The sequence below is a fragment of the Belonocnema kinseyi genome, chromosome 8, assembly GCF_010883055.1.
Source record: "Belonocnema kinseyi isolate 2016_QV_RU_SX_M_011 chromosome 8, B_treatae_v1, whole genome shotgun sequence".
Classification (NCBI taxonomy): Eukaryota; Metazoa; Arthropoda; class Insecta; order Hymenoptera; family Cynipidae; genus Belonocnema; species Belonocnema kinseyi.
In genome coordinates this window covers 120328335-120339931 of record NC_046664.1, presented here as the reverse complement: position 1 = coordinate 120339931, position 11597 = coordinate 120328335, and the positions used below count along the sequence as shown (strand labels likewise).

The 11597-nt window shown below is 38.3% G+C and overlaps 1 protein-coding gene across 1 annotated transcript in view; it reads right to left on the bottom strand.

Annotated features, from left to right (window-relative positions):
- The window catches only part of LOC117178298 (dachshund homolog 2), a 1316001-nt gene that overhangs the window by 207154 nt on the left and 1097250 nt on the right, over positions 1-11597 (bottom strand). The gene's annotated exons all lie outside the window — the stretch shown is intronic.

The window sequence follows — 11597 nt, the reverse complement described above, 5'->3', positions numbered from 1 at the left end:
AGAGGGAGCTCTTCTTAATATTTTGACACCAAAATCATGTCGATACACCTTACCGACTGCGAGTAAAGCCACCCACGCTTTAACTTGACAGACTGTAAAAAGAGTGTCAATAGAGTGAATGACGCCTGAAACAAAGACCTTGGCTATTAATGGACCCAAGTGGGGAAGCTTACATAACGACTTCGTGAGGTTCTTCGCTTGGGGTGATTGCTAGAGAGATTGATCAGCAACCTGGGTCGGAGCAGTGTTGCTGAACGAACGTGTTATTTACTTAAATAGCACGAGAATTCTGGATCAATCTGAAAAATCTCTATCCTTTCCACACACTACTCCTTTCCCCTGCCGAGTGAGTCACGCCTACCCCAAAAGGGAAATGGCTTAATGGTGTAATAATAATAATAATTAGAAAAGTGTTCCGAACATGAAAATACACAAGCGCTTCGTATAAATACAACAAAATGGACTGATTAACGCAGCTTCATCGACCGCAACTCTGCAATTTCTACCCGAGTGAAAGATTCGATTTTAAAGAAAAACCGTTATTACGTATCTAGCATTTTCGACGTTATTCGGTTTCTTGTTGCTCAGAAATTACCTTTTCGCGGAACGTATGATGCATTGACTCATGTTGAATCTGGTGTATTTCGTTCTCTTTTTGAATTTTCGGTAAAAAAAGACGGACGATTAGCAGAATGCGTTAAAGTGATACCATGAAATGCATCATATACATCACTGGAAATTAAAAATGATATTATTACCTTGATGGCTTCATGCGTGAAAAAACGAATAGCTCACTCTGTGTCGGCTGCTGACATTCCTTTTTACACCATCATGATTGATGGAACCAGAGATAAAAACAATCACGAAGCCACTTCTATCTGTTTGCATTTTGTCAAGAGTGGCACCCCGGTGGAGTCGTTGTAGAGTATTGAAAATGCTGAATCGAATAATTCCGTATGTTCACTGTTTCAATCATCAGTTACGCTTGATAGTCATAGAACTTGTATCGCAAAATGTAGTGGTTAAAACAGTTTTTCGATTACTGTAAAATGGCGCACAAGCTTTGCAGCCCATTCAAATTTAAACGGTTTTACGATGAAACAGCAACGTCTCGATTAATAGAACAGCGCTGGACGGGCCACCTTCGCACTGCGGCAGTGATACATAATAACTACGAAAAAATGGTCAATGCGTTTAATGTCTGTGTATCCGAACACGCGAGCGAATTCGATAGTCATGGCATCGTTGAATTTATCGGGTTTTTATGTGTTTTGAAAAGTAAGAAATTCACGCTTATGTTTAGTGCTGTCCTGAAAATTAAAAAATGTATCGAGCTAGCCGATAAAATTTTGCAATCAAAATAAAATCATTTAGCTAGCGCTCTTCCGATCATTAAAAGTGTACATGAATGCATTACAGACTTCCGCTGCAATCATGTGTTTGAAGCCACATATTCGAAAAGCCAAAAATTGTTTTCTATTTTTCATGAAAATTGTGAACCTAAGAAACGAATAATCAAACCGAACCGCAGTTTGAGTAATTTTGTATTGACAGAAAGCTCTGCAATTTACTCTACGAATTCCCCAACGTCGCACAGTTTGAGACAAATATATTTTGAATTTATCGTCTTAGTCATTTCTGAATTTGAGCGACGATTTTTCGCTAACAGCACACTGATCGACGTCATGGATAGTATTGCTGATTTGAATGTGTAGAAACTCAGCTATCTTAAAGAGTTCAATATTACAGTGCCCTCAAAAGAAGAAGCAATTTGGGTGCAGGTCGGCCCGTTGCGCAGCAACATTTAGCACGTTGACTAGAATTTTAACGACGTACATACATAGCATGACTTTTGAGTGAGAAAGCAGTTTAACACTTTTGGCATTTGAAAAAAAAAACTTAGAATGAAATACAGAACAAAGACCTTCTACGTGCATTCCATAATTCAGCATCGCTTAAGTTACAATTGTATTAAAGCAGAATGTGTATTTTTGTGCTGATTTCTAAATGGGAAAATCAAGAAATAAAATTTCATTCACGTTCGTTTTATGATAGTTGCATCTTGATAAATTCTTTTTCCTCCAATATTATTTTTAAATAAGTTGCTTTTAATAATACTACACAGCGAAAAAAAAACGTTGCCCCTCATAAGATTATGTTTGCCCCATTTGATATATTGGTCTGGCTACGGGCCTGTGTCTTGGATGAAGACTTAGTCAAGACGAATTTTTTTTACTCGGGTAGTAGATACTATGTGTCTTAGATGCTGGTTGTGTGCATGACACGCTCTACAGCTATCATCGGGAATATCTTGGTTAAAAATGTGACGACAGTCACATTTTAAAGGAAATGACACCCCATGTTTCGTCACTAGGCCATACTTTGGCTGATCCTCGTGAAACATGGTTCCCCGTACTAAAGTGAGACTTGGCGCAATAAAGTGTCAATACTGGGCCAAGCATCGGTGGAGGATCGGCAAATGTAAATAGCCAATACAGACTGCCAGCAATGGCTCAAAATTGGGCCGATTAAAATCAAACATGGTTTGCCGTGATCAAAGTGACACTTGGCACAGTAACGGTCCGCCCCCCCCCCCCTAATGACCGTTAGTTTTATACCTAGAACAGTGAACGGTCAAACATATCGCTCAAGTCCATTTTCATCGAATGAAGCTGAATTTTGGAAAGGATCGCTATTAATTCCATGATTAGATTCTTTGATTGATGAACTAGAACGTAGATTCTCGGATGAAAAGTTGTCAGCCTATTCATTCTTCCAATTGCATCTAGCGAACATGTAAAAGATGCAAATTCACTATTTCATGGAAAAATCGAAAAACTTTGCAGACTGAAAAATTTGAAAAAGAAATTAAGGTTTTTCGGTTAAATTTAAGAACAGTGAAATTTAGAGCATTATTCCTTATGCTAGGGGCCATGGGGAAAATTTGAAAAAAATTCATGAGTATGCGGAAAGCTGCTATGAACAAATTGCAGTTGAGACATTTGTGAAATAATAAAAATTATTTAAAAGTACAAAAATGTGCAACAATATTATCTTCAGTTCTAATAAATATATTAAAGCGATTCAAATTGCCGAACCTTTTTTTCTGCCGACCGGTAGTTCCTTTCTTCGACCCGTGGTTTTGGATCCTTGGGTAGCACCTAGCATGTCCTCGGCAGAAAAATAATTTTCCGGGCTGCTTTCTGGTACTTGCTGCTTAGCAAAGGGTAAATGGCTGCACTGCGCTCGGATTGGCTTGCTTGTCACGTGGTACTGCGAAGTGGTGAAACCCAAGCGGTTGTAAATGAGAGTTGTGCAGAAATATAAGCGTGAAAGGATATAAGTGAGAGAGAATACAACCGCGGATCTAGTGTATCTTTATCAGAACTAAAAATAATATAGTTGCACATTTTTGTACTTCTAAACAACAAGTTTTATTATTTCTCAAATTTCTCAACTGCAATTTGTTCACAACAGTTTTCCTCGTACTCATAAATAGTTTCAGAATCCCCATCGCCGGGAGCGAGTGATAATCTGAAAAAGTGCACCCGCTCACAGCGAATTCACGGCAATATTTCAGCCACAACCACGTCTCACGACCGTAAGATGGGTGGTTACGGTCTGTAACGGAATCAATACGATGATCCGGCAAAAGTTTCGAGCACCCCAAGAACCCGGAGCGATCCAAGGACTACCGTCTTCTGCATTTTCTCGCAAGTGTTTTAGCATATTGTTGACAGGCAGGTATGCTTTTCAGGCTATGAGCCAGTGAAAGCTAGACACTTCCAAGAGCGCCGATGATAAGGACGATTATTTTCACATAATATTCCCGGTACAATCGTTGCAACTCCCTTATAAGGTTTTTATACCTCTCTTTCTTTTCATTCTCCTTGGCTATGATGTTTTGTCAGCTGGTGCCGAAAACTCGGTAACGAACATGGTTCGCTGCTCGAAGTCAAGAAGAACCATGTCAGGCCGCGTCGAGTCTGCAACAGAAACAGTTATCGAGAATATAAAGTTCCAGTATATGCGGCACTTCCCATTCTCGACAATTGACTCGATTTCCCTAGGAGCATTTAGAGGAGCGATATTAAGGTTAATGCCGTAAGAGTGACAGAGATGGTAATAAAGCACTCTTAGTGCCGCATTGTGCCTTTGGATGTAGATCGTTCCCGCATGAGTTGGACAACGAGATAGTATGTGAGTTAAATGCTCGGGGGGTGCATGGCGACGGTATGTAAGGATGGAAATGACACCGTCATGGCATACCAAAATAAAACCCTCCGTACCAGACTTCAATCCGGGTGATTTAAGGAAGGCAAAAGTTAGCTCATACGACAATGACTGATCCTCCACATTTCTGTGAAAGATACCGAGCATCCTCTTACGGAGGAGATGTTCACGGAATTTTTTCTCTTGTGCTTTCTTAATTTAGGCTTTCAGAATTAGTACTCGAGATAGATAAGATTTGATGCATTTTGCTCATCCCTAATACTGAAGTTAAGTCCGAGTGTTTCAGCAGCCCCATCCGCTGCTTTGTACAGAAACGCTCCTTTGCCCACTTTTTCGTGCTTCCTAACCATTTTAAGAACAGGGTCTCTTCCATTTGCGACTTTATGCGCTGTACCCAACATAATCCTGTTGTGAAGACATTAAAGACTCAATATTCCGCGACCACCTTGACGGCGTGAGGTGTACAGTCGCGGTACAGAAGACTTAAGATGCATGCTTTTGTTCATGTGCATAACCTTTCTTGTCCCGATATCAAGGGACCTGAGTTTGATCTTCGTCCATGGAACCACTCCAAATGAATAGAGTACTACCGGGACCGCACGCATGTTCGTTGCAGATACTTTGTTTCTCGCTGACAGTTTGGGAGACCAAATCTGCCAGATGAGACGTTTGTATCTGCTTTGGAGAGTATCCTTTATAGATGTCACATCCTAAATGCGGCTCTGTGGCACGCCCAGGTATGCATAAGTCTCTCAAACGCAAAGGTGTCATTAGCGCTTCTATCGACAAGCTCAGGGTCTTCAGGGATGCCATTAAGTTTTCCTTGCTGCAAATAAACCTTGGCGCATTTGTCTAACCCAAATTCCATTCCAATTTCCTTAGTATATCGTTCGACAATCCCTAGAGCTAGATGTAGTTGCTCTTTATTTTTAGCGTAGATCTTAAGATTGTCCATCTAAAATATATGAGTGACCTTGTACTTTCGATCTACTCGTTTCTTGCTAAACTACCCGTGGGAATAGTTAAGTGCTAGAGATAGTGTCAATAATGTAAGACAAAAGAGGAGTGGGCTCATGGTGTCGCCCTGAAAGACACCGCTCTGAAAGGTGACCTTGTTAGTTGTCACACGATTTTTTTTAGATGAGATAGTAAATCTGGTTTTCCAAACCGGCATCAATCTCTCTATGCAACTAACGATTTGCGGATGAACCATTAAACTTTCCAAGAGACAGATGATAAGTCTATGGGAGGTCGAATCCAAAGCTTTCCGATAATCAGTCCAGGCCATCGATAGGTCACGATGGTAAAATGCTGCATCTTTGCAGACACATCTATCGATAAGCAGGTTCTCGCAAAATCCCGCTACGCCATTCTTTGAGCCTCGTTGTTTATACATTTCTTGCCACGCAGATTCAATTGCCCGAACAATCCCATCATTTAAGATAGCTGTGAATATCTTACACAGTATGTTCAGACAAGTGATTGGCCTGTGATTCTTCGGGTCAGCTGAGTTGCCTATTTTTGGCAGGAGTATTGTGCGCCCTTCCACCAACCACTCCGGAATCGGCTCTTCCGATTTTAAATATGAGGTAAAAATACGGGCCAAATGCTGATGGGTTCAAAGAAACTTCTTCCACCAGAAGGTTTTGGTACAATCTGGTCCCGGAGCGGAATAGTTCTTTATACTTCTTAATACTTTTTTCACCTCGTCGGTCAGGTGTTAAGGGTTTAGGTGTTAAGAGGGCATCACACAGCTCCTGGCAGCTATTTATATTTTCTGAGTCTTCGTTCGGTCTATGTTGTGCTCCCTAGACTTCTCTCCAAAATACTTCGACATCCTCTGGTTTGGGCGGGTGGTCGACAGTATTTGGAGGGTCTTGGAAGTGTCAATATGGGACAGAGAGAAACTGTTGATTTTCTCTCACCCACCTCTCCCTCCGCTCTGGACTTCTCTTAGCGTCAGATAGTATCCGTATTCTCTCAACAATGTGCTTCCTGATGGTCAGGAACTTTTGACTTGTTAAGTGTGTGATAACGGGTCCGGAGTTCGCGCGTGAACTTTCGAACCTTAACAGTAAAATTTCTGCCTGATATGATGTAGTCAGTCGCACACTGAATGCGGGACGCGTACTGTCTTGCCCAGCCAGCTTTATGGCAAGCTGATGCGTTCGTCTTTTGGTCTTATGATCAACCGTTGGTTTTGTTTCACGGTCCGCATCGGCCTAAGCTCTCGCTGCATTATACACATGATAATTGATAGCCCAGAAGTCGGATTCTTCAGAAAAATGTCTATGAAGCTCGTCATCGATTTCAGCCAGATCTTTAGGTTTGAAAGAAACTTTGGTGTTGACGTTTTTCCGGGTCATAAAGTATCGCCCTTCCTCTATCGGATGCCTGCCCGCGATTGGTCATAGTGTCGCCTCTCTTTCTCTGTTGGCAGCTTGTTCTAGCTGTGGTAGAGTAGGCGTTCCGCTTACATAGCCCCTTTTTCGGAGTAGTTCGGCATAGTTTCTCAGACGTTGATGCGAAAAGTGCGATAGCTCCGGGTGTTTCTCGCACCACAGAGCATGCAGTTGAGCCATGTAACCCCGTTCAGGCGCCACACTCGCATCGTGGCATACCTGCAGTCCCTTCAGCTGGTGTTCAACTTAAATGTGTAATTTTTTATAAGCTTTTCTTACTCTTTACTCAATGTAAATTAAATGTTTAATGAGTTTTTTTAACCTGTTCTCATATAGTCTTAAGAATGTCTCTTCAAAATGTCAAGTTACAGAATCATATCTGAGACTCACAACGAACCTCCAAATATGGCCATTTTTAAATTAAAATTATTTCTTGAAAAAAAGAGCCTACTCCATCTTCACTCGATTGGGCCATTTTATGCCATAAAAATGCGATCAATTCAATATTCACTGATAAGTGAAGTAGCATCTAAAATACCAAATAAATTGTGATTTTTTGGGCTACCCTAATATATATATATATATATATATATATAGTATTTTTAATTTTTCGGATTTTGTTCTAACCGCTACTCGTATTCGGATGAGATAGCATTTTTTTCTTGTAGTAGTAACTTCTTGTTTTCAAAAACTCATTACTAAAATCGCATTTAAAAGAAGGAATTTAATGACAAAATCGCACATCATAATCAGCACATGAGCCCAAAATTAGTGTTCTGTTGTCCCTTTGCATGCACCTTCAACCTCTCTAGTCAGGCCCTATTCCCACTCTAATGTGGGATATCGTCATGTGGCGCCAATACATTCCCGGCGGTTATGTGTACCAAACAGGAGATGTGTTCCACCGCGGTTGCCGCTTCCCCAGTATAAACTTTTTATTGTTCGTACACAAGCATTATGCTTTAATTATCAGTCTTGCGAGGTTATTTTCTTATGCGTTATAACTCCCAAAATAATGGTCTAAGTGGATAGTCCAAGACTGACTTATTTTAATAATGGATAAACATTGTACAATTACATAAATACTGCATAGAAAATTCAAAGCACATTCACATCTTCCTTTAGTAAATTTTTACCCCCACCCATCCTGATATAAATAATTATATAAACGGTTGTTTGAACAGAGGTTAATTTTAACTAATAATTAGCAACGTTAAACTGCAAAGCAGAAATAATTATAAAAACTTTTGGAAGGCTTGTTACTCATTTATTCATTTATATTGTATTTATAAGACATCGATTTGTTATATTGTAGTGCCTTACAATGCCTTAGCTGCTTATCGGCTCTTTGCAATTATTTCAATTTCAATGTGCCCAGCCCATCAAATATCAAGCTCGCCCGGCGATTTAGAATGATTGCATTTACGAGGTGGCTCTGGCTGCCACAACTGTTAAAAAAAAGTTACATGCATGTTAAGACGATCCGCGAGACGATATTTGCTCTTTGTTTTTCTTTGTCTTATGACCCTGATCGCTTAATCCTTATCGTTTTCTACGTATACCTGCACGAAAGGCTTCTCAATTCTGAAGCACGAGAAACAGCGAAGAGAAATAATGAGCGCGAGAGGGTCGAAGAAGACAGGGGTTAGAGGCTGCGAGGAATGCGAGAGAGGTTATGGTCGCTACAAAATTATTGCATATAGTCTGAATATTATAGCGTGGCGGAGTGCTTTGTCGTACTTAGGGTGGATGCAGGATCTGGAGGAATCACAAGAGGAAGGAGAAGAGAGTACTGTGAGCAGACGAAAGAGAGAGGACAGGTAACACCACCGAGAGCTGCGGTTGCCGCCGGGGAAATTATGGTTTCTTCCTTATTTGCGAGAGAGATATACATAAACTTTGCATTACTTACAGTAGAGTTCAAATTTTTATCAAGGCTGGAATATAGAGCATGCGGCTTGTCCAGAAGATTGTAATGAATATTGCCAGCAAATGCTGCAATCACACGAGTAGTAATTACCTAGTACGCAGGTGTATCACACACTAATTTTTCCAACACCCGTACCAGAAAGTTCTTTTGAGTAAGATTTTCGAAAAATTTGTGAAATATCAATCCTACAATTTATGTAAATCCTAATATTATGCTTTTCTAGAAATCGTCATAACACAGTAAACAACATTTATGCCAGTCTGTACTATATGTCTTCTTTAAAATTATATAAAAGACGCCGCCTGTTTTCTGTATCGTTTTTAAAAAGTTAGAAAATAGAATGTGGATTTCTACATGAAACAAAATTTTTTTTGGAACACACTTATCTGCCGTGCACACAGGAAAGCATAAACTAGTACATGGGGTATTTGTGACCGGATTCGCAATTGTACAAATCAAAAATGTAGTGATCAATTTCTTATTTTGCACGGTAGTTAAGTAAGGACCTACTTTAATTTGTTGAGAAATGGATTGGAATAAATAAACGTGCACTGTACGAAATTTCAGGAATTTTTCCCAACTTTTAATGGGGAAAAATTCACGTTTTAGTCGGGGAAAATCATTTTCCTCAATGTTTAGGGAAATTTTAATAAATTTTCTTACAGTTCACTAAAAAATTGGGAAAAATTCCCTAAAATTGAGGAAATTAGATAATACCTATCATTTGTGGAATAATTCCCTAAACTTATGGTAATTTGTACAAAAGTTCGAGTATATTTCCCACAGTTTAGGGAATATGGCGGAGTGAAAATTTTCAAATTAGTCGAATCTTTTGAGCTGAGCGAAAAATATTTTTAGGTTGACATCCGAAAAAAGTAAAAAAAAATCAATTTTGAAATCAGTTAATATCTTCTGTTCCCTTTTTTGTTTTAAAAATTTCCCTATTGCTTTGGAAATTATGGGGAATTTGTTTAAAATACAGTTTTTGCTAGTGAATAACATTAAAATTTTTTTATTGAACAATATTTTTTTTTTATTACTACAGAATTATTCGAAAATGGACAAAAAACATGTTTTTTGGATTAAGTCCGATGCACTCATTTTTTAAAAAGTTGAATATGTCCAACCTGAAATTTCTTCAGCTTCAAGGAGAGAAACATACTGTGATTTTGTTTTTTCGAGAAAGAAAATTTTTAGTGATGTTTACAGCTTTCAAAAATGGCCAATGTTATGTGCTTCTGTGCGATTTTGACAACTTTCTTAGACCAAGCTTTCAGACGCAAAAAATTATACCGTCATTAATACAAAACAATATTTTCGTAGAAAAATTGTGAATGGTATTCCGTTTTCTCAGCTAATAGCTAGTAAAGAGTTCAGGAAAGAATTTTTTTAATTAATTGGGAGGCATATTTCTTATTGTATATATGGTTATACAAATTTTCTCCCCCCCCCCCCTATAAATCTTAAAAGTTATTTCCTGAACTCTTTAATAGCTATTCGCTGAGAAAATAAGATACCGTTGACAAATTTCCCCCAATTCATTGACAACCGATCCCCCCTCCTCATAGGGAGGGTTTATGTATATAAAATGATTCCATTACCTTATTTATACGATAATTATTGTTTTCTCGTAATAGCATCCTCATTTTTTGCGTCTGAAAGCTTGGTTTAAGCCAGTTGGCAAAATCGCTCAAAAGCACGTGAAATCGACCATCTTTGAAAGCTGGAAATATCACTAACGTTTTTTTTTCTCAAAATAACATAATTACAATATGTTTCTTTTTTTTGAAGCTGAAGAAATTTCAGGTTCGACATATTCAACTTTTTCAAAAATGTGTGCATGGGACTTAATCCAAAAAAAACATGTTTTTTTCCATTTTTGAAAAATTCTAAATTGTGCAAAAAAAGCGAACAGAAGATATTAACCGATTTAAAAATGTATTTTTTTGTACTTTTTTCGGACGCCAAACCACAAATATTTTTCGCTCAGCTCAAACGATTCGACTAATTTGATCATTTTCACTCAGCCCTATTGGGGAATATTCCCTGAAATTTAGAAAATTGAATAATTCTTAAAGTATTACCGTATGTTCAGGAAGATATTTTCCACAAACTATTTGATAAACTAAACTAAAGGTCTCTCATTTTTTGTATAGTAAGAGCATTCACAACAAGTGAAAAACCCGCGACTTCTGTAACTAAAAATTTTGATAGCTCGCTAAATTTCATGATATTGTCTGATTCGTATGTAAGTTGTTTGGTTTCTCGACTTCTCTAATTTCAAATTTAATGTCAATATGTGGGAATGAAAGAAAAATATCCAATATGGCAAACATAATATCTAAACTCTTACATATTTGCATCGAATTCGGTATATACGGGTCTTCGATGTTGTTAATTTATATTTAAATTTTTCAATTTCAGGAATAAAAATCAATATAAAACAAACAAAAATATATTTAAAAATAATAGCAGGCATGAGCTAAAGTGTCATAAATTCGATCCCCTGTATGGCCACAACCCGTTTTTTCTGTAGGTACATCATTTGGGAAATTGAAAGAGTGCCACTAGGACTACAACTTACGGGATTTCAAGAAATTTTAAGACAACAAAAATGAAGTGTCCGCAGCAATACTCGTCATTGATAAGGCACACGCAAACGCACAAATATTTACTACTGCATTCAATCAAAAACTCCATTACACTTAACGGGCGGCAGCCCAGACTCCAGAAGGAGGCAAGGGACATTTTTATGTTAGTGCTATTTTCAGATTGTCAAATACCACATCTATTTCCTCGACACTGGATAATTTCGCTAGCCAAACTTTTTCGATCTTAATAGAGCAACACTTCAGGTCCGAAGTGAACTTTTGTTCTTTCTTGAAACTGTTTTTTGAATTTTGGAGAATGTTTTTATATACTCTCCTGTAACATTTTTTATTCTTCGCTTACACCCTTATGGACTGAAATCTTTCGCGTATTACTTTAAAATATAGGAATTTTGTTGAGTCTGTGTTGAGTAATGTCGGCGT